Source organism: Myripristis murdjan, chromosome 10 (assembly GCF_902150065.1).
Source record: "Myripristis murdjan chromosome 10, fMyrMur1.1, whole genome shotgun sequence".
In the NCBI taxonomy this organism is placed as follows: domain Eukaryota; kingdom Metazoa; phylum Chordata; class Actinopteri; order Holocentriformes; family Holocentridae; genus Myripristis; species Myripristis murdjan.
Window position 1 is genome coordinate 25444094 of NC_043989.1, and position 24319 is coordinate 25468412.

At 42.5% G+C, this 24319-nt stretch overlaps 1 protein-coding gene and 1 long non-coding RNA gene across 4 annotated transcripts in view; one reads left to right on the plus strand and one right to left on the minus strand.

Annotated features, from left to right (window-relative positions):
• Positions 1-24319, plus strand: part of macrod1 (mono-ADP ribosylhydrolase 1) — a 103338-nt gene that overhangs the window by 28086 nt on the left and 50933 nt on the right. The window lies entirely within an intron of this gene.
• Positions 352-22325, minus strand: LOC115366234 (uncharacterized). 2 transcript variants are annotated; one of them, XR_003928823.1, is made up of 2 exons: positions 22032-22325; positions 352-607 (listed from the first exon to the last, which is right to left on the minus strand). It is a non-coding gene; the product is annotated as an uncharacterized LOC115366234 (long non-coding RNA). The 2 variants fall into 2 exon arrangements; XR_003928824.1 differs by lacking the exon at positions 22032-22325 and adding an exon at positions 21648-21803.

The following is a 24319-nucleotide window of genomic DNA, read 5'->3' on the forward strand; positions in this document are numbered from 1 at the left end:
AAAATCCTGGATACTCATGCAACCAATAGCTCATGCAGAAAAAAAAGAAAGAAGAAATACAGCTCTGTGCTGTTGTGTTCAGTAGTCACTTTGTGGCTTTAATTAACAAAAGTAGCCACGGCAGCAGGTAGTGATATCGTGAGACTTCCCCAACTCTGAAAAGCCACGACGTCTCCTAATGCAGCTTTGTTCTGTTGTTATTGGTGGTTGAATTATACCAATTATTGCCACATGTGTCTCAGTTCAGCAGTAATGAGTAGGACTGGAGGCTGTAAGGGCAAGGAGGGTTTGTTGGCTGGAGTGTGGATACAGGTTGGCAAGAGAATAACAAGGTATGGTTCAGGGAGAATACAGATCTCTGGTCCTGGAAACAGTTCTCTGTCCTTCCGTCTCTATTTCTGTCTCCCTCCCCAACTGTTAAATGTTTGATTAGTCTTTTTCCAGTTCACGGGAGTCAGATGAGCATGTGTGTAGTCCACTTTGAGCAGAACGATGTTCGCCAGTCACGCGGCTTAGTGTGGGGAGTTCTCCCGAAGTTCTCCTGAAGGTGTGTTTCACTGGTGTTTGGTCCTGTAGGACAGCTGGCCGCGTGTTTGAGAGCACCACCCTGTGGGGAGAACAGATGACGTAGCATTAGAACTGGCGGTACGACAATATGTTACGGGATATCTGGCTGACACCAGGCTAAAACAAGGTATCTGAGGATTTTCAACTAAAATCCAATGTAACACATCAGAAATAAAACAAACACAGCGATGCAAGATCTCTGTTTAAGGATATATATATATATTTTTTGTCCAGCCACATCAAAGTTAAGGTTTAAGTCTGTATGGCAATGCAATTGATTATTCAATTAAAAAAAACAAAACAAAAACATAGTTGACTTTGAGTTTTCATAGAGAATTACTCCATAGACCTCTTTTCTCCCCACATAACACAACTGAAGTGCATCCAGATTAACCACAAACAATACAAAGTGCAAAGAATTCAGTATAAACACTTTTACCGAACCCTTCAGTGAAGAAGCATAAAGAAGACGCATTACTCGGAGCGGAATAAAATGATGGCGCATGCTTTAGAGGTTTGAAGATACATTTCACATAGTTAGTTGATGCACTGCAGGCTCAAGCCACTCTATATCACTGAAAACCTAAAAGCAAACGTGTGATCTGTTAGACTGTGATGTATTCTTTTGGAAACACAGTGACTAATGAGTTTGTTTCATAAAACTCAGGAGACAGAGGACTCCCTAATGCTTCAATAAAGTAAACAGAAATTAACAGAAAACATTTAAATGTCCGTTCTTAATATTTCACTAGATTACTTTCAAGTTTTTAGACGTTGCCCAAATGTCTGCCAGTTTAGAGTCAGCTAATATTCTCTTGTTTAGATCATCCATTTGATATTGTTAAGTAACTTGAGTTTTAGAGTTTGGACAGCAAGAAATATAATATTACCAGAATTGCTCAGTAATCTAACAAATAAGTCACGGTCATTAATTCACTGTTTCAACATGTAGATTTTATTGGAGATTTACTCAAATATTGGCACGGCTACTCACATGAAATTTGTTTATTGCAAAGAATAAAACTGTGCTTTTAAGGGGCTTTTGAAAATGAGGTAGTTATTACTGCATAAATGACCAAGAGTGCTTTCGTACTCTCTATTTTTTATACCAGCTTTCTGGAAGTGTCGCTAAAATGTAATGTCGGACTTCAGGGTTGGCACTACATGGAATACTAAAAAGTACAGGCTTAATATTTATCCCCATCAGAATGACTATACCTTTTAAAATTAAGTACCTCGTGAAAATTCTTCCTGAAGGTCAACCCTGCATATGCACAACGCCGAGCTCCCACCAGACACATTCCTCCCATTAAGGTAACGCCATGTTTTATATCTGTTTTTTTCCACAAAGCTTTCGACAAAGCTTCGAAGCTTTCATTAACCACCACGCGCTAAGTGCCTGAATCCTGTGTGCAGTATCAAACCCCCAGTGAACACTGGCTTTAGAAACACACAGTTTTCATCAAGAATACTGAGTGTACAGAGACATATTCATCAAGGCCATTAACTGCTCTGCTGCTCACATTCACCAGTTTACTTCATCCCAGAGTAAGTAGACTACATAGCCAACCGGGAAATTATCATGCCGTTTGCTTAAACACAAATAGAGACAAATAGAGCCACCCTGATTTTCATTTTCAAAGGACACACATCATAGCTGAGCAAAGCTTGCTTAATATGCTCATAGGTGTGTGTGCGAGGGACTGCGTATGTTTTAACGTTCCTAAAAATTGTGTATTGTGCATAAACTATGTTTTCTGCAAGTGTGAATGGGGGTGTACACTTGCATGACTCATTCAGTGTTTTAACGGATTCCACAAATGGAAAGGAATGTGGTAAAGTGAGTTTGCAGCTCAGTAGGGCAATAAGGTGGTTTGTGTGTGGTGAGATTGGGCAGTGTGTGGTGAGATAAAGTGTCCTATTATAAAAAAAAAAAAAAAAGAAAAAAAAAAAAGAAAAGCACCAGCTGGAAAGCCAGTTTGTGGCATAGTAAACTTATTTATATGTGCAGAGTGCAGCCAACATGTGTAGTCATAACAGCTAGAAATGGAACAGAAAGATAAAAAGGCAGAGACTGCAAAACCTGACGGGTGCTGCCCATGATTGCGGTTTTAAGTGAGATTATGGTTCACTGAGTGGGAATGTGTGCAAGAGCTTCATGTTTGGTCTTGCATAAAGTTTTATATCACAAAATGCTGTGGCCATTATTCCTCCATCCGTCATAATTCATTGATCAGTATTTCAGGATTACTCAGTCTTAACATGTGTTTGTATTTTGAAGGATATGGCTATAGCCAGTGATTTGTTTTACTTGAATCTCTGCAGTCTTTTATTTAGATCAGGTGTCACTTTTATGAACAGCCTACCTCTCATTTTGAAACAAGTCCTCTGCACTGGCTCTTATGTCTGGTCCAAAACGAGCCTTTCTCTAAGCACCCCTGTAATCTCGGCCTTCCCCAGGCAAAATGTCTGCTTGCATTGGACAAGATGTGAATATTGAACATCCGCAGCATTTTCACAGCCCATTGCCACTGCCCGTTAAACACCAATTTGTGAAGATTTTTCTGTATAATGTCTAGGCTGCCCTTAAAATTTTTTTGACAGGTTTTGTGTAATAAGTCTAGCTAAGGGAGCAGGATGGGCAACAGGAGACAGAGAAAATAGGGAGCATGTACCAGAAAGGTAGGAGGCAAAAGCTAGATACTTGTCATTTAGGAGAGGGGAGTATGAAAACGACAGCTGACAGAGTTTAAGGGGCTTACAAAAACGGGTACCTCTACTCAAGAATGGCTTCATGTACATTGGTGCTTGTACTTTGCTTGAGTTTTTCCATTTTATCAAACTTAAAGCTTTTCTCCACTACATTTTAAATGAAATATCCCACTCAATACTGGACTACATTTACTGTATTGAATGCAAGTGTTAGTTACCATCAAGGAAAACATATAAGACGAAATCTGAAAGGTATGTGGATAGTATTGAGTTGGAGCCAGCCATCTATCAGAGTAAGCAACTGGCGTAAACATCAACTTAAACCTATTCTGTAGAGTTCAATACAGCGACAGCCTAACACTTCCTACCACTGAAACATCTTTACATTGTGTTGGATGTTTCCCTCTAGCATGGATATCCCTGTACATCCAAACTAATAACAAAAAATCTTAGGAACTCATTTCCCTTTGTTATCTACTTCCTGTGCCACTTGGAGGAACAGAGAGAACAGTTCCCGCACTTCTAGTAGGTGACCCTCTTACGACCGAGGTCAGAAAATTTCCTGACTGACATCCATCACTGTGCATCTTTTCTGTCGTACTCTTTTTCTTGTCTGCATAACGGAGAGCACAGAGAACGTCTCACTCCTCAGGGGGACAGAAATTACTCTGCTCTTGTGAGCTAGTCACCGACAACTGTGTGACCTACAGGCACGCTGTGTGACTTTCATTGTGGCTTCCCTGCTGTCCAAACGCTGTTGCTGTTTTGTTTTCTTCGTTTCCTGGCACAATAAAACTCAGATATTACCAACAGTGTCTTTGTTTGATGTGAAAATTTTTAGTAAGTACATTTTTTTTGTCACAATAAACGTGGGTTGTCAACTACAAAGCTGGAGAAAATATGAATTTGGGAGGCTACATTAAATTAGATGAGATAAATTTAAATTGGGTCATTGCAGTAACAGTTAACACTTAAGGTAATACCAGTAAATACAACAGCCAAACAAATTGAGAATAATACAACTGTGTGATATGACGATATATATCACAGGGTGAAAGAAAGAAGTCTATCCATAGAGATTTTCCTTTATCGTTTCTCTCATTGCTATTGCAAAAGCCTGTATTTTATATAGGGCTGTAGTCTGTTAGTCGACTGGTCGATTTATTGGTCGATACGTTCTTGGTCGACCAAAATCTGATTGTAATTAATTAATTTTATCAGGAGTAAATGGGGGTGTTTTCAGAACACTCTGTTTCACAGGTAACAGTCTGTCTTCAGAACAACCTCCTTGTTTTCACAATTCTGGATTTGCCCAACCCACTAGAGACAGACAGGTAGGCCTGTATGTTCTCAATTGAAGAAAAAATTAGGCCTGGTTTTGCGAATATTTGCTTAATTAAGAACATTTAATGAACATTTAGTCCTCTACCATGTCAAAGACGTCGTCAGTGTGGCAGCATTTTACCAAAATAGATGGAAAAAAAGTCGAACGCAAACTTTGCAAACAACAGTTGGCATATCACAGCTCAACGACCAACATGGCGTATCACCTAAAAACCGTAAGCTAACATGTATGCGTTAGGTTGCTCCGTCAGTTTTGAGTATAAACTTATCAGAATTGGCATATTTCAAAGTTTTAGTCTAATAATCGTTTTATAACTGCAGGCGCACACACCAGCGATGACGGCAGCTTGACATAGTACTATTTTCGGAAATCATAGGCTGTGATATTGCGTAGGTGCACGTGATGCAACACTGTCAGAGCCGACCGACTCCAGTGTGTCATTCAGTGCAAAATAATTAGGTCAAAAACGATTTAATATACTGCAAATACTTGTTGTTTATGTTTATTTATAATTCATTTAGGCGGACAAGGCTACCAGCTAGGCTACTGCCCAGTTAATTAATCTAAAAATAGTAACTTTTTTTTTTTTTTTTTGTATTCCCGCCGCCCCCCCGATTAGTTGACTTTTTGTCGAAATTTCAGGACTTTAGTCGACCAAGATTTTCTTTGGTTGACTACAGCCCTAATTTTATATCATTAAGTTGGAGCTGCTAGTTGTCTTAAATGCATCATTACAACATCTGGGCTTGCATAACAAACTAACATGGAGGAATGCAACACAGGACAGGACTCAGCCCAACCAAGACAAGATGAAGAGTGCATACCTAAGAAAGGCTGGCACTTGTGTTGTTTGGATGTAGTTTGGATAAAGGAAATCCAACACCAATGAGAAAACAGTATTTACTCCAACATAACAAACCTGCATTGCTACTTACAGAAGAGCCAAAAGACCATGAGAGGCAGGACAGGGAAAGGCAAAAGATGCGAGTGTGAAAGCAAAGTCAAACCTCAATTCTGTTCAATGTCACTTTCAGATGAAAAGAGGAAAGAGAAAGTGCGGTATTTTGTACAGGCAATTTTTTTGTCCGTATTGCGCTGGCCTAATACAAACAAAAATATAAACAAAAGACGCACCAGCTTTATTGACAGATTTACAGGTCTGAAGTGGATGTTTGCTCCACTGAAGTGGTTTGTATCAATTTCTATTCACGTTATCGGGTGTTCAAATGGAGGAACGTACATAGTCACAGGGTTCCTTATGTGAGCAGAACACCGTCGCTCTGTGGGAAATCTGGAATCACAGAAACGTGTCTTCAGTGAGCACGGTTACTGTGCCAGCTATGCATTGACGACTTTTACACGTCAGCATACAGAAATGTTTCCAGATGTGCGCACACAACATGTACGGCAACCGATTCATGTCATTAAATTTACAGATGGAGCTAACATATGTAGAGAAACATTCCCAGGACACTTACATATGCATTGTTAGTAGTCACCTTGTGCAGTTTACAGATGGAGAGAGCGCAAAAAAGACAGCTGGAGACCACAGGCATGTTTACTTGTTTACCTCTAACCCTGGCAGTGAGGACATGGCGAGCAGAAGGTGGGTAAGAGATGATGATAAAGAGGCGTTCAGTTAAGGGCTTAGGGCTTAAAGATAAATTGAACTTCAGAGGAGTGCTGGCTGACAGAGTTACCTGGGTGTTAATGTGAGTCCACATTGTGATGAAATACCATTAGTTGCTCTGTGCTCCCCTGCTAATCCACAATACTGTATTTCTAATCTGTCAGCAAAACGGCTCCCAAAATAACACTTTTAGCACATAGACAAAATGTGAACAAAGCCGATTGTGCCAATATAAAAACAAGTCCCAGTAGCCATTTTTGAGGAAATGAAACATCTCTTTTCTTATTCTTTGCCTATTCGAATTGGAAAGCAGATCCAGGAGGTAGCATCTGCAGGAAACCTCCACATAGTAACCCTGCACCCGGAAAAAAAAACAACCTGATAGGAATTTTACAAACAATTATAATTACATAACCACAAAAGAGACTTATTTTTTAGTTTTAGTTTTTTTATTTCTCATGGCATAATCTGCTTTGGTTGTGTTAGTTTAGGTGTTGAAATTGTTATTTTGGGAGTTGTTTTGTTGCACTGTGGAAGTGAATGGGGGGGTAGAAGTACAGCATTGTGGATTAGCAGGGGAGCGCAGAGCAACTAATGAGGATTTTTCACCAACATGTGGACTCACACCGAGGTAACCATACAAGCCGACACTCTACCAAAGTCCAGTTTCGCTTTCAAAGTGTACACTCCGGTGGTACGCTGATTTTGCCCAAAATAACCGGAAGAAATAAATTCTCTCCCTTTTTTCCCCTGCTAGATAACCTTGTATCCTGAACGGCGTCATTTTTAAACAGTGTTGGCGATGAAGGTGGGCAGGGAAATGCACAATATCAAATCTCCATTTCTATCCAACTTCTGCTCTGTCAGGCTGTTCAGTATAATTCAGAAAATGGAGAGGAAAGAAAGTGACAGCTGTGATACTTGGCAGTGCCCGAGCTCTGTGCACTACAGGGAGCTAGGAGATAGGAAGTGAGGGAGTAGGAGCTAGGGACTAATAGTTAGGGGGCTGGGGGACCAAAGTCTGAATACTTTGTAATCATGTGGCTGCCTAACCCCAGTGTTAGCGAGGTTGATGAGCATGTGTCCCTGCTGACACACACTCTCTCCACATCCACTCTGCTGAATATTAATATGGAGGAGAAAATTCCTCCGAGCCCCATTGTCAGACGGCCCTATTGTTCTCTGCTGGCCTCTGCCTCTGTGTGTGTGTGTGTTTAGCGTGTAAGTTGGTGTCTACATTGTGTGCTTATGCATATTATGCCCATGTCTTCATCGTGTGTGTGTGTATCGGCTGCAGCAGAGCAGCAGTTAAGGCGGCAGTGAGGGAGATGAGGGGTGCGTTTGTGGCCCGCCACGGCCCATAAAGACAACTGGCCAGAGAACACTTGGACCAGCCATCAGGGCCTCAACACTGGCGGATATTTCACCTAGAGGCACTATCTGCAAAATGAACACTCATTAAAACAGCCATGTGCGCACACGCGTGTGTATTAATGTAAATGTGCGCGGGCGCAGTCATTTAGAGGCAAAGACACAAATACTTTGAAAGCGTAATGTGTTTATGATGTTTGACTGCAGCTGTGCGTCCTCATGTCTGCTTCTGTGTGCTTATGCATCTATTTTATGCATCTTGCCTTTGTGTTTTATATATACGTATCAGTGTGTGTATGTCTTTGTAGGTGTGGGCATATATCTGTATGCATCTGTGTGTACCAGTGTGTCTGTGTGTGTGTGTGTGTGTGTGTGTGTGTGTGTGTGTGTGTTTTGAGTGCGACTGTTTAACTACCCCGCACACGTAACCTCCTCATCTCTGCCTCCCTGTTTCTCATTTACTGAGCCAGCGCCAGAGAGAAAGAGTGCGGGGAAACGAGAAAACGAGTGATAGAGGAGAAGAAAGAGAGGCAGAGAGAAAAAGAGAGAGATGGTGAAAAAGAGGCAAAAAGGCGGAGGGAGGGTGGAGGGCGATAGGGTAGAAATGAAGTGAGTGAAAGGCAGAGAGGAAGAGAGAGGAGGGATGGCGGAGAGGAGAGGAAGATAGGGAAGCAGAAGCGGGAAGATGGGGGAGAGAGAGGGAGAGAGAGAGAGAGAGAGAGAGGGAGGAGGAGAAGGCAGCAGATTTATGAAGCCATTGGAATGTAATTTGGAGGCAGAAATTACTGTCAGCCTGAGCAAGGTTTAAACCCGGTGAAGCCTGAATCCACAGCCTGCCTGTGTGTGTGTGTGTGTGTGTGTGTGCGTGCGTCTGTGCGCGCGTGAGTGTGTGAGTGACTGTGTGGCCTGTATCACAGACAAACGGATAGCAAATGTGATGCAGAATAATACCACAGAGCCTAGCTAGTTGCTTGTCATACACGTTGAACGCCGTCTGTCACCCTGCGTGCGTGCGTGCGTGCGCGTGCATTTTTACTACTCCTCCATGCATGAGCGACGTGACTACATGGCATCGGAACATAACCCGGCATTCATATTTAACAGCTCATATTTCATCTATGCTCGAAGACACACACATACACACACACACACACACACTCACAGAGGCGCAGGCACTGTATTCTTGTCAGGCTCTGAAGGCCATGACTCCGGCAGAAGCAGCGGAGGGTGTCGGCGTGGACAGAGCGAAGGCTGGAGGGAGTGGAGACAGAGAGAGAGAGAGAGAGAGAGTCAAGGATAGATAGAGAAAGGTACAGGGGGGAAATGAAGAAAAAAGGAGAGAGGGAGAGACACTAAGAGGGGCTAAAAAGGAGAGAGAGAGGGATGTGACTAGCTTTCTAACACAGCGACACACAGCTTCCATTTAGCATGAGAGGGAGGGAGAGAGAGATGAGGGGAGCGGCAGAGCAGGGATAATCAACAAAGATTTGAAGGGAAGGAAAGGATCCATACGCTATTTTTTTTTTTTTATCTAGCATCACTTTGACATGCAGCTGTAACACACACACACACACACACACACACACACACAGAGCAGAGGCTAGCTTTATTTTTAACACTGATCTCTACTTATTCCTACTGATGGGTCATCGCCGAGTGATCATGGGAAAAGAGTTAAATTATTAAAAACAGTTAACCGGCATCATGCAGGGCGGAGGCTTGTTACATGGCGAAGGGCAGGAGGCGAAGCCAGCGATTGGCTGTATGCAAAATGAGGTGGCCGTTCCCGATAATGCGATTGGACGAAACGGCAGGCACTCTTAAGCTCTTAACATATCAACCAGATTTGGAGCAGCAAAATATTATCACCGAAAAAAATCATGCACAGCAACCTCTCTGGTACTTTAAGCATTAATCCGGCCCTAACACTCGTTTCAGTCACTCAGAGATGGAACAAATCTATCAAGAGGGATGTATCTGCAGTGCTTGTACACAGTAGCCTATGTGTGGCGATGAAAAACAGCCGTATTTTCACCACTTTGATCCCATGCTTGATCCATTCCATGTGACAACCATGATGTTTTTTTTTTGGGGGGGGAGGGTAAAATGTAATCCTTTTGAAACATCTTCTCTTTGAGGTGTTGTTTTCTCTGCCATTAAAAGTGGACAATTGAAATCCAGAGGAAAGGTCCAGTAAGTCTGCAGTGATGTGAACCCAGTGCCGCAGGTCCAAAAGATGAACAGCCTGAAAGATTTTATTTCACCGTCTTAACAAAATTCACTTTTTGTGGTGATATAGTTTTTTTTTTTTTTTTTTTTTTTTGGTTAATTTTGTGGTACTTTTCTGTTACTTTTTCCAAATTGATAAATTTTGTCTTTACGGTACTTTTTTTGCTACTTTTGATAATCTGGTAATTTTCTACTAATTGTAATTTTCTGGTAATTTCTTAATTTTTTTATGGCAATTTGGATTGTTCCCTTGTACTTTTCTTCCCACTCATTTTTCACTTACTTTCAGGTCATTTTTTTTTTTTTTTTGTATTTTTTAACTAAATTTGATACTTGAAGTGAATATGCTCAGATTTCAAAAAATTAACTCAAATTCACTTGATTTCTTTCAAAGACATGGGTAAATGAGCAAACTAGTAAAAAACTCACTGGAACATATAACAACAACTGTAAGAGTGCAGATCTCCACCAGGCATGTCACCATCAAATCTGGAGCAGTTCCTAAAGACCAGCGATGTCAGTGTCTGTTTTGAAGTGAAAATGGTCTGTATCTCTCTGTGTGTGTGCGTGTATCTGTCTGCAGCTAATCTCACATATTACCAGGCATGTCAGTGTTATACTTTTTGTGCAGTTTTATACTACAGTGCTAACTTCTCAGCTGTTTAAAGTCTGAGCACCAGAGAAGGTGAAATATGGAGTCAAAGTTAGCACTTATTTGTGGTATAAAAAAGGTTTTTCAAAGGTTTTGAATGAAGGTCCTTGACCATACAGTCAGAACTGTGCACAAAAAGATATCAGGCTGACGGGCCCATGACTTTATTCAGGTTCCTTTCCACTGAGTTGGACCAGCATGAACAACACCAGGAGCCTGGTTCTGTTACGCCTAAATGGAACTGAACCTTAATTAACATCATCAGTAACATCTGTGTTTATACTTCTGATTAGGTCAAAGTGGCTGCTGTGGAAAAGATCTATTTAGCTTTTCAAAAACAAACACACACAAAAAAAATCTGGTTGTGATGGCCCTTTGTTTAGGTAGACGGGGCCCTTGGCACTATGCACGATCTGCCTTGTGGGCCTCTGTGCAAAGCAGGGCTCTAAAAATAAAAATAATGCCATCTACTGTTGCACACAGAGAGGAAAATATCACAGCGCTGATAAATGTCAAGACAAATGTGTTTAACACAGTCAATAACACTTTGGTATTATCAGCCTCACAAGGCTGATCTGTGCCTCCCTGCTTGTGTGCGACCAGTCGACCAGCCGCTATTCAACTGATCGACCAAGCTGGCTCCCCTTAAAGTGGACACAAATACCACAAACACACACACACACACACACACACACACACACATTTTCAGACCCCTCCACACATCCAGAAATAAACACTGACACAGTCACTCTCATACTCTCTCTCACACACTCACGCAGACACTTTCTTGCTCTCTTGACCTACGCGCTCATTCTCTCTCACATAACACACATACACACTCACACACACACACGTACACACACACCATCTATCTCCTCTTTGTTCTCATAGCGAGTGAGAATGATAGCAACACCATATGCACTGTGACAACACTACCTCCCACTTACTCTCTATGGCAATTCACACCATGCTACCAACAATCTCTCCCTCCATTTCTCTCTTTCTCTCTCTCTCACACACACACACACACACACACACCCACCTTCCTTACTCAGAATAGTGTTAAGGTCAATTATCTCTGAATTTGCTTATATGCCTTGTCCTTGATGCTGCTGGGAGGTGTAAAGTAGCAGCTGTGGATTATTTTGAAGGCTTTCAGCGTGTTTTTGTCTGTTTTTTTTTATTCTTCTCTCCTTATTTTTTCTCCCTCTTATTTACCTTCTCCTCATTGTGTTTTTCTTCTCCCCTTTAGATGCCTATATTTCCTTCTTTTCAGGTGTCTGCCTTTCTATGCTGGCCCTTGCTCTCACTCCCTCTACTTTCGTATCTCTCTCTCTCTCTGTCTCTCGCCATTCCATTTAGTTAAGTTCAATTCAATTTGGTTTATTGGAAGGAATGTTGATGTATTGCCAAAGCGTCAAAGTAAAAGATCAACATTTTTACACAAAATCCTTTCCTCTGACTGCCTCAACAGTATATGATCTGGTGTGCCGTGTATCCCCTCCGTCCCTCTTCCTCTCTCTCTCTCTCTCCTTCTCCTTAACAGTGAGACCAAGACACTATTCAACCAGTGATAAGAGGAGAGCGAGCCACAGTGAGGCAAGGAGTGCAAATGGGAATTTTCAAAAAACGGGTCCTGAAAACTATTGTCGGAGGCGGGGGAAAGATGAAAAAGCAGTGAAAAAGGGGAGAAGAGAGAGGGAGAGGGGAAAAAAGACAGATGGAAGGAGGAGAGGATAGATGGAGGCAGACAGGGTGACAAAGTGAGCTGTAGAGTTTTTTGCCCCGGAGGAAGCCGGTTTCCAAAGAGGGAATGAACAGCAGAAAAGGGAGGGAACGAGACATTGAGAGAGAGGGAGAGAGAGAGAGCGAGAGAGCTGTTGGATGTGAGTAGAGTGGGTGGGGTGGAGGAGAGGAGGTGGTAGGAAAAAAAGGAGCAGAGCAAGGGGGATAAGAGAGAGAAAGAAAGAGAGAGAGGTATTCATGAGAGGAGAAGAAGAGATGAGGCAAAGAGGTGAGAAAGAGAGGCAGAGATGGGCAGGCAGGCACACACCTCTGCACACAAGCCCACACACAGACACACACACACACACACCCAGAGCGAAGGTGTTTTGCATAAATATGGTGTGAATAATGAAAATGCTGGCAGCTTCATTTTAAACAGAGCAGCTAATAATTATAACAGTCAGACCTCACACTCTGAGCTACAGAGACAGCAGAGAGATTTTTATGCATAAGCGGTAAATAAACTGTATTATCTCTCTGGGAGCTCTCTGAGGACTGCAGCCCAAGGTGCTGACTGTGTATTCACAACGTCGTGAGACGGAGTCCAGCTAATCACACGTTTTACATATCACACCCCCTCGTTTTGTCATACCCTATTACAGAAAGAACAATATGGGTTTCTCATGACCGATACTGGGGACAGGAACTGGCAGGGAAACCTCGATACCACATAGATCCAAAACCTGGCCGCTGATTTGATATGTATTGTCAATGATATGTATGTTTTTTATTTTTATTTTTGGGGTAAATCTGGATTATGGAAAACAACTGAATAATACTTTTAAAAACAATAACCATGAGCTGTCGGTCAAATTTACTTTGAGTTTTTAACCGTTTGAAACCTGAGCAAATCATCTTGCTTCCTTTCAAAAACAAGGGGAAAAGGCAATGAGCAAATTAGCAAAAAATTACCAGAACATAAGGGGGAAGAATGGCAAAATACATACCTGAAAATTAGTCACAAAAAAACTAATGAGCAAATGAGCAAGAAATAACCTGAAATTTTGCAAGAAATTTGCAAAAAAAAAAAAAAAGTTACAAGAAATTTACCTGAAAATGCCCCCAAAAATCCCTCAAAAAATGTAAACTAAAAAAATAAAGTCAATTTTGTTTTGAGGGTCAAAGCCTAAAATAATAGCCCAGTCACAGGCCCCTGGGTGTCAAAGGCTTAACATTTATTGCAGGGCTAAAGATAGAAACCGACCAGCAAAACAAAAAACGTGTGGTGTTTTTTTCCTGAGTAATCTGAATCTGATACGGGCAATATGGGCTCACATGTTGGTCACATTACCACAACACTTGACCTTTCCCTGGCAGTTTCCACACAGCAGTGCTCAGGTCGAGCTCACCTTTGCCTTCTAACTGATTCAAGCCAAAGTTCTTCCACATCTGTGGTTTGAAGTGTGGAGGTGCAGCATGAATCTCAGCCTTTTCTGTCCATAATTCCTGTGATGGCTTGGGCTTGGTTCCCACGACGCTTCGCCAGAGACCCAGAAGTAAATGTTTGTTTGAACAGGTCACAGCACCTTCTGCTGCATGCTAAGCATTATTCCAACATTTCCTCCACCTTGAATTGAAAAAAGGCCTTACATAAGGGCAAAGTATTGATTGACCATCAGTGTGACGATGAAAAAATTGTCAAACAAAAAAATTTGGAATTTGTAACTTAACTTGATTTTTTTTCCCCCATCTGTAAATGATATTGCTGTTTCTTGTTTTGTTTTGTTGTGATGCTGGAAGCTGCCAGTGGCCGATTCCAGATGTTTATAGGGTTACGTGATTCTGACCATTTCTTGAAAAAAAAAAAAAAAAGAATGTACATGGATTCAGTGTTTACTCCATAATGTTATTCTTGGCAGGACAGAAAAACCTCTGAAACGGCAATTAGACCAAGGGACACTAAAACCACTTCACTGAACCCGGCTGCAAATGAAAAGCTTTTAGGTGGCCCAGCCGGCTGAGGCAGGTTTTTCACTGCAGGTTTTTACAGACTGACACCCCTGAAGCTGTTGAGTAAAATCCTCCCATACCACGCTGCAATGATTTTTCTGGTCAGACACATGAGATAAAAATAGTAATAATAAAAACATAATCACTAGCTGTAGTGAAGGAGGAACCTCCGTCATATCAGCTGTGGCCAATAATCAGATTTTCATCAAAAGGCTAATATTAGCAGAAAATATCAGTCTACCTGTATTCCCTCTTATACACCTTCCACTACTCCTTATATACATACAGACACACACCCACTGATGCTCACACATCTACACACACACATCTGCCTGCAATATTATACCCCAGCAGATGCAATGATACACCCCTGTCTCTCAACACACACATGCACTCACACACACACACACACACACACACGCATATATCCACAGCCCTGCCTGCATACACATCGTCTCATGACAGTGTGTGGATAAATGCATCCCATTAAATGTGATTGAGTGTTTTTCCCGCTCAAATCATTTGCACTACCCCCCCCCCCCCCCCTCGCTCCCTTTCTCGCTCAGAATGAGGTATGCACAGGAAGTATCTACAGACAGGCAATTTACGGGCTGGACACCTCCACGCACACACACACACACACACACACACACACACACACACACACACACACACAGCAGTCCACCAGAACACACACTCAGATAGGTCACAGTAAGTCATGCTGGGCTGCACCAGCTACTTGTGCCTTTGAGGCAGATTCCCTGGAGAAGGATGTGGAATGTGTGTGTGTGTGTGTGTGTGTGTGTGTGTGTGTGTGTGTGTGTGTGTGATGAGGAATATTCATCTTTCTGATGACGGAAGAAGCAAGTTGTTTTAAAACCTACGACAGACGTGATGTATGTGTGAAATACCGTCACCGTGGGTCCGAAACCAGCTTGACAAGCTTTGTCACCCGTCACCCACACACACTTTTTTAAAATCTCTCTTTTTCTTCATTATTATTTCTTGTCACTCTCATTTTAATGCCATCTGGGGAAGAAAATTAAAAAAATAAATAAATAAAAAAATCCACACCATCACCACCGCCCACACACACACACACACACACACACACACACACACACACAAACAAATCAATGTGAAATAGCTGAAAAAAAAACAACAAAAAAACAAAACAAAACCAAGTGAGGCAACTAAAATCCATGCAACCGCTGTCAGTCTGTCAGTCAGGGGCCGTTCTGTTTTCTCTGTGTTTACCGTTGTTCCTCATTATGAAGAGAAAATGAGCACACTCCAGACAAGGCTATAGGGTAATTATCAAAGCTTATTCAAGCACAATGTCATGCACGAACGCTGCATACTTGAGAGATCTATTGGAATTCAATGCATCAGGTCAAACATGTAGTCCTGGCGGTCGCCTTCGCAATCAAGCGCCATCTTGTCATGCTTTATGCAGGGTCTAGTAAATGCTTCAGTGGATTTTTCTGTGTCTTTCATGGTTGTAACTTGGCCTTTGTTGTCCTTCTGTACCTGCTGTGGCCCAAATTGTGACACTGACATTTCTTTTTTGCTTTTTTATGGTTTCTGGTCTATAGTATGTATATGAGGAAAACCAACCTATATAATGTTTGTTTGTTTTTTTCCATTTTGTAAGATGTGGTAGCTTTCCTGCCACAGTGGCTGAATGTGTTGGGGATGCTGGTGCGTGTGCTCACCGAGCGGAGCAGGCCGCTCTGTGAAGACAACTCCAAAACGGCTGCCAAAGCCTGTTCAGAAAGCCCTCAGAAAATCTGGTTTACTGAAGTATTGGACAAAGAGGGAGCTTTGCAGTTTACACCAACACACCTGTAAAGAGGTGGAAATATGGGACTGCACCAAAAAACAGGTTTTTGAAAGGCACAGAAACATTCCAGTCTGAATCGCGCTTTCTTTTCTTTTCTTTTCTTTTTTCATTAAGCAGTAAGTCAGCAAAACCATTGCAAGCTCATCCAAGTTATTGGTACACAAGTTAAAAAAAAACAAGCAGCACAGGCACACAGTTCTTGCAATTCTGAATGTTAGTTATGATTATATGAAAAAGCTCCAAATGAACGATGTTACAGTGACACTAATATTTGCTGCAGGTGCTAAGATTGCTGCAAGAGACGTGAACACTGATTTCAAAAAAATGAAATTGGAAAATGCAGTCAATTTGGAGCTCAGTGTTTTGTATTTTAGGCTCACATGAGAAGCTAAAACTATGATGCTCTGAATTTTTACTGAGCCTTTTGTTGGAGCGGCTACAGCTCATTGTTCGAGCTACTGATGAGGAAACACATTTGAAAAGTAAAACAATGAGCTACATTCTTTACTCAGAAAATTGAAAAACAAACGCTCTCTATCAAACGTCAGGTATTCATAGAAATAGTTCCCCATGTCTGAAAACCTTCATTACAAAAATGATGGATTCAGCAACCGCTGTCACCGTTTGCCACACAGTTTCTGTGCAACAAAGTGTTTTCATCATGTTTTTGGAGAAATACCACAGAGATTCAATATAACTTCTAACAGTACATCTCACTAAAGACATTTGCGGTATATTCCTTTAAGACGCTCTGTCGAGTCTGTGCTACGCCCTTTTTATATTTGAATTCTAATTATATTGAGGGGACAATTGTTTTTGAATACATGAATATAATCTGCTCAATTTCCTTGGCATAAAATACAGTTAATTACTTGTTTTTAAACCTTTTTCAGCTCATTTTTAATCAAAGGCTCTGCTATTTCCGGAGGCCACTGTGGCTGGTTTAAAGCTAGGTGTGGGAGCGGTGCGGGCGCTCTGAAGTCATCCCTGCCGCTCAAATTAAAGCTCATCCCTGAACTTCTCCCTGTGTGACTCCTTGTCTCTCTGACCTGCCTGCATCTCCCAGACTGTTGTATTGCTCCAACACCCCCCCAACACACACACACACACACACACACACACAGCCATAATGCAATATAACACAGCCTGACACAAGGCCATTGTGTTTGCACTTGTGTGTGTGTGTGTGTGTGTGTGTGTGTGTGTGTGTGTGTGTGTGTGTGTGTGTGTGTGTGTGTGTGTGTGTGTGTGTGTGTCACAAAGCCTCCTAAATTGTTAAAACCTTCCCTTGTGTAATGCATCTCTCTAACGTTCTTATCCAGCATCTGCTGTGGGACGTATTTATTTCAGTATTCCTACTGAGCGTATTTATTATATCTTTTCGGGACAGTCTCAGCCAAAACACGGTGTAACCCCAATTATATAAAAGCACACTGTTTGTTTCAGTGCCATACTGCCTCCTACAATGGATTATGTAAGGCATAAAGTAAGACAATAACTAGGCCTACATAGAATCCATTTTGAAATGGTGTCTGGATGTCTGTCTGTTTGGTTTATTATCTTAAGCTCTGAGGTTTGAATGTTTTCTTAAACTCAGAGTTCACTTCAAAAGGCGAGGTGGATCTCCATGGCTTTTTTCTCCCAAAAGAGTCTACACTTTTAGATTACAGATTTTCTATTGATTTAGAAAATGTGAGGTGTTTGCGTGTATGTGTGTGTGTGTATAGACTTTAGCTGCTCAAATAAAATAACTGCATAAAACTATTTCGTAGAATTTGATTTCCCCCCCTCTTATTGTTCATGTTTTTTCCATGAGCATGTCAACAGACTGTGTGACAGAGGAAACAGTGTGTAATAACTGCAAATTACATCACTGTAATTTGTCATCACAGGGGGCTACAATTGAAAATAACAACAAGCATATAGTTTTCTTATGGCCTGAAAAGTGCAGTCATTATCTTTAACATAAAGTGCCTGACATGATAAGTAACTACTCTCTTAAATAAGTATAGATTTGAGCTGCGACAGGAAGACTGCAGCCTCATATAATGCCGTCTTGATTGTTTTCATCTGTTGTTTACATTGATTGCACTAGTATTTGTCAGGAACCAGAGACCATACGCTAATCCCCAGAAAAACATCCTGGACACTGTCTCAGTCTGAGGCTCTGAAGCTGTACAATGCGTGGTTGTGAAATCCCTGATTTGAGGCCGGGCTACGACAGAGAGAAGCAATTCTGCTCTAAAATGAACCAAGCCGTCCAACAGAATAGGAAACATACACATTCATTGACCTTGGTATGCCATGCTTTCGACTTCTGTTTTCTTTTCTCGTGTACGCCATGGCCATGAAGATGACAAGACATTTTCCTCTCTAGGTGATCAATAAAGCACAATCCAGTCCAGTCCAGTAAAATCCATCTAACATGGTGCCTTGCTGGATGGGGAGACGTAACCATTCGGATACCTGACCAAACACAGCCATCCATAAAAATGCCACATATGCAGCCAATATGGGCGCCATCCATTCATCGCAATTGGCCATTGATTTGCATGGGTACCAATTCCAGTTCTGAATCGATGAAAACGTAATGAAATTGGAATTGAGAACAGTAGGCTGGAATCGACAAATATTGATAAGCTTTCTTACACCAATCTTGCTTTCATGCTGCTTGATTATGTGCATTTTGTGGTCGAACATTCACGCTAGGTGATCATTTTAGGTTTAAGAGCACTTGATATAGTTGAAATAAGCTGAGCAATTGCTGTACACAGGCCTGCTTTGACCAGATTTACGTAAGATTTTTCTGAAGACATGTAATTTGTTCCATGAATTACATGACATAAAAATGTATCAAGAATTTGTTTTGGGGGGCAAAGTATTACAGGTCCATTAGATTAGAAGAGATAACAGGATACCAAATGTACCATATAAAACAGAGGCAGTCATCTCTTCTCTTCGACACCTGTGGTGCTGCCACAGGGCGCTGACCCAGTGCCTTGACCACTGCACTCCAGTGCACGCTGCTGCTCGCTGCTGAACTGAGCAAACTGCCACCGGGGGAAAAAGCCCTTGTTACTGATGAAAACAGGAGGGTTAATGTAGCTCCTAACTAAGGTCATATCTGGTGAGGTTGTACAGTATGAAATGAATCCATTCAGCCCCATAAACAATACAGTGAAAAGGGTAAAGTCTAACTCAACTGCCTAAAGGATGTCAAATCACCAGGCATGCACTTCCTCTTAAGTCATTTTTTACATGCAGGTACCCCTAGCCTTTATGGAGTGTTAATCCAGTCCAAATTTACATGCAGTATAAAATTAAGCCATGGTTTGCACAACAATGATGAAAATATAAGCCAGTCTTCTTTATTAGGGAGGATCTAAGATTCTGTTTAATGTAAAACAGGCAGAAAATCAACTTGCTTTGATTTGTGACACATTACTTGTGGCTCTTGTTATCTGATTTTAATATCGTGATGCCATTTATTAGCCTGGCCTTGGCCTCATATGCCAGTATGAGTGCATGCCGATGCTTGTTTCTCATCTAACATAACAACAGCAAGAGATGCAGCAGTACAAGTAGACTGAAAGCCGTTTGGAGGACAGGTAAATCTCGCATCAGAAATCCTCCTTTGTGTATAGCGAGGGTCCACACATGCACACGTCCGGGCGTCCTTGTCAACACGTGTTAACAGCAAACACATGCCGTGTGAACACGTTGCCACCGACACATCTTCTTACACGTCTTGATGAAAAGTAACACAAGACCCTTGCTGTCCTCTCTAAAGTGCTGAGTGTTTTTAACAAGCGAGAATGCCTCTGAGGTGGAAGCAGGGCCCCTTGTTAGGCATGAATGACACCTGTAACCGTTTTCAGTAAACAACAGCCATTCAGAGGAAGCGATGACACCTCGGTCTCCTTGACCGAGAACGCTTCTATTCCCAGCTTTCAATTATTTTATTTTTATTTGGGTAACTGGAATATGTTCAGCACCTATTGTGCCTTTCCCCCCCTTAACCTTCTTGGGTTATTGTGTTTCAAATGGAGAGTTATATAAGCAGCATTCCTCTTCTGCTGCTGGATGGCTGAAAAAGGGGAGATCAAAAGGGAGGCAATAGAGAAAGAGTGTCTGTTGCCTTCTCCTATTCTTTATTCTCACCACATTCTGCCAATGTGCAGTTCCCTCTAACTGCATGACTTGCCCTGGATTCTCTCTCTCCCTTTCTCCCTTTCTCTCTCCCTCTCTCTCCTCTCAAACACATTACACTTTAATCTCATGTTCTGTGCTGCTCACTGCCCCCCCTCCCCTCCTTCACTTGGTCCCTTTCCGTTGCTCTCTCACTCCCGTCCCTTGTTCTCTGTCCATCACTCCATCCGTCCCTCCAACCATCCATTTCTGTCTTTCTTCTTTAATCCCATGTTCTGTACTGCTTTGGCCCCCGAGAATCTCATTCTAATCTGCTATCTCAATATGGCCCAGTATGCTCTCTAATCCTGTGCTTGTGTGTGTCCGTCTGAGTGTACGTGTGTGTGCATGCATGCTTGTGCGTGTGTGTTTACATCCTGAGAGATGTCAGGCAATGCTTCTACTGAATTGAGTCGGATGATGCAACATTTTGTTTGTGTATATGCAGCCTAGTTGGTGTCCTACTGTACAACATGAAGCTTCAAAGCACATAGGCCCCTGAGTGTGCGCGTGTGTGTGTGTGTGTGTGTGTGTGTGTGTGTGTGTGTGCGCGCGTGTGTGTGCATGTCTGTATGTGTGCATGTCTGTGTGCATGCGTGTGTGTGTGCGCGCGTGTGTGTGCATGTCTGTATGTGTGCATGTCTGTGTGCATGCGTGTGTGTGTGTGTGTGTGTGTGTGCAGGAGGTGGGGGGGCTGCACACTGTGTCAAATGAGAGGGGCATTCCCATTGGGAGAACGTTGTGGCCCTAATGACGACTGCACACACTCACGCGCGCGCGCAGTGCCCACACGCAATTACACATATACAAATGCAAAAAAAAAAACACGCATACACACACACACACACACACACACACACACACACATACACACACACACACACATTGCTCACAAGAGGGAAACTGAGCGCGCGGGAGGGGGGGCAGATGAGAGAAAACATGCAAGTGGGAATTCTGTCTCTTTGTAAAGTATAATCTCTCACTTTAATCTCTAACGGTCTCTGCATGTAACTCTCCGAAGCCCCGCTATTTAAATCTCTGACTTATTCTCTGCGTTTTACTGTGTATAAGCTGCCCAGCAGGTAGCCGCACAAACACACACACAATACACACACAAACACACGTACAGTTTTTCTCCCCCACCAAGAGTCAAGCCTGTTATCACCCAAACGCCACCACCAAAAGCAATAGAGACTGGAGAGTAAAAGCCTCAGGCTCGCTGGTGTGTAACAAAAAAAAAAAAAAGAAAAAAAAAAAAAAAAACCCGAGGTCGGTATTCCGACTCTGGCTAACCCAAAATGAACCATTTATCCTTTTCCTTTACGAATGCACAGTCATCAACACCGAGATGAAAGGGAGCCGAAACAGATCCTACCTTTGTTATCCATTTTCTGCCTCTTTCCACCCCTCGTCTCCCTCAAGACACCCTTGTCAAATCGGTGCCATCCTCCTGAGTTAATGCATTTTTTTTTTCTTTTGCGGGTCGGATAAGTCCCCTTCAGTGCAGCCGGGAGAATACACCGGAGAGGGACGGGGAGGATGGTGTACCGTCCGCCTGCGTGCACCGAGCCTCCGGTATACAGTAGTTATCTCCCACCCTGTTGTTTCACTCTGTGCTACACTGTAACGTTAGGTTAATGTGTTCAGAGCAAGTGTGTGTGTGTGTGTGTGTGTGTGTGTGTGTGTGTGTGTGTGTGTGTGTGTGTGTGTGTGTGTGAGAGCGAGAGAGAGAGAGGGAGAGAGAGAGAGGGAGACTAACCTCGAAATAAAGTCTTGCCTTCCGTTTTCTCTCCCACGTCTTTTCTCTCTTTTTTTCGCTTTTGCTCCCGGTTCTCTCGGTCAGTCAGCTCCTATGTCAACTTCGCCACTCCAACTCCAAAACGGCTTGTCATAACGCCACTATTTTTCTTTCCTTCTTTCTTGCCTTCTTGTTTTTTTTTTCAACGGGCTTCTCTTATCTGCCAAAGCGCAAAAATAGCGGCAAATAGATGCGTCTAATTTGTGTTTCCACCTCGGTTTATCCGCTCGGTCTTCAGGGTGCCTCAGTCTTTTAAATAAACCCACTGTGTTTAGGGACGGGCTGACAGGTGTCGCCTCCAGCGCCCGCGCTATCCTCCACCTCCTCCTCGCCTCGCGCCGACACTGCGCGCGGTGCGTGTGTGTGTGTGTGTGCGAGCGAAAGACAGAGACACACACACACACACACACACACAGAGAGATGGAGAGAGGGGGCGGGGGGTGATTCTCCTTACAGGGGCTCTGTGAGCTCCGTTACAAGGGTTCAGCAGGTCGCCACGGTCCAGCAATTACCGACAGCTCACCAAGCATTAGACTGACAGGTGCACACACACACACACACACACACACACACACACACACACACACACACACACACACACACACACACACACACACACACACACAAACAAAAATGCACCCACAAAGCCCTGTAACACTTTGTGACTGTAGCTGTGCTTTTAGGCAACACGGTGAATGAGCTTTGGTGTGTGGCAGTGCTCTGGGGCCCCTGCAGCTCGTTTAGGGCCCTGTAGAGTGAAGACTGGAGGCTCCGACCTGGAAGTGAAGGGACAGGAACGGCTTCCCGCCATTTTCAGTCATTTCGAAAAGCCCACTGTCTTCCACCCCGACTCCTTTTTTAAATTTTATTGTGAGTGTTGATCATAGTGTAGGCCTATCACAAGTGCTGTCATTGGCATGGTGCTGTTTTTGTTGCCAGATAATTGCAATGACGTGGGGGAGCCAAAAAGAAGAGTGAGTCTACCCTCTAACAGTCAAATCTGAAGATTTTAATTTGGTTTCTATTGATTCCTAAATATTTTTCACCTTCTTACATAAAGTAGCGAATTTTTGAGGAGTCATAACAGACACTACTTGACTGTTAGGGTGTGAACACGTAACATTTCTGAAAGAGAAAAAGTGCTGCTGAGAATCCTTTTTTGTGTTTAACTGGTGGGATGAGCGACATACCAGGGGTGTCAGACTGGTGCCATGGAGGACTGAGGGGCTGCAGGTTTTCATTCCAACCAAAACCTCCACAGCCTCTCAGTCCTCCATGGCACCAGTTTGACGCATGTGGCCAAAGCATTGAAAACTTGGCTCAGCTGATTTTACTGGTTAGCTACTTTGTTTACATTTTGTGTAAAGATTATTAAACAGTGAGGAGGCGGTTTCCAGGTTTAGTGCTTTAGAGGCAGACACTGAATGTTATGAGTTTGGCCTATCCGCCGTTTCTAGTGCACAAAACAGGAGAAACTTTATTATGAGACACTTCCCAGATATTCCCAACAATATCCCAATTTGGCAACACACTGCCTTGTTGTGGTTAGTGTTGTAATATACTAATTAAACAAACGTCTGTTGACATTTTCTGCTTCATCTTGCTTCTTTGCAATGATGGCGACTGGCTGCTTAATTAAAAAAAAAAAAGCAGTGGAATTAATGGCACTTTTTCTGAAAAAGTTCATTTGTCTAAAACTGGGGACTTTTTGTTATTTACATTTTTTGTAAATGTTTTAAAATTGGTTCATGCTTGACTTATTTTAAAGCACCTTTAAGCCGTCTTCTATTTCTTAACTTGTTACTTAACTTGTTTTTAGCTTTTACTCCATTTTTGTTGTATAAAGCACTTTGAGCTGTATTTTATGTATGAAAGGCGCTACAGAAACAAAGTTTGTTATTATTAAAGCACCACATCCAGTGCTTTGTAAGGAGCAGCCATTGTGCAACCACAAAGCAGTCGCTTCCCACTGGATTGTAAAAAAAAAGCTGGAGGCAGTTGGGAGTATTCACACCCTTAAATTACACAAATTCCACTATTCTTTGGCAATTCCCTCTCAAAAGAGTTAGCACAGTGTAGTCTTTATGAGGAGGTGCTCACACAGCAGTCTGAAATGTAGCTTACTGTGATTTAATTGACGCAAAGAGTTCGGGAGGTGTGTATTACTATGCACAATGTGAGTCTGAGATCAACATCCTCAAGCGATCAAAGCTCTCAGTCCGATAGAGATTTTTTGCTTTGGATGCTAT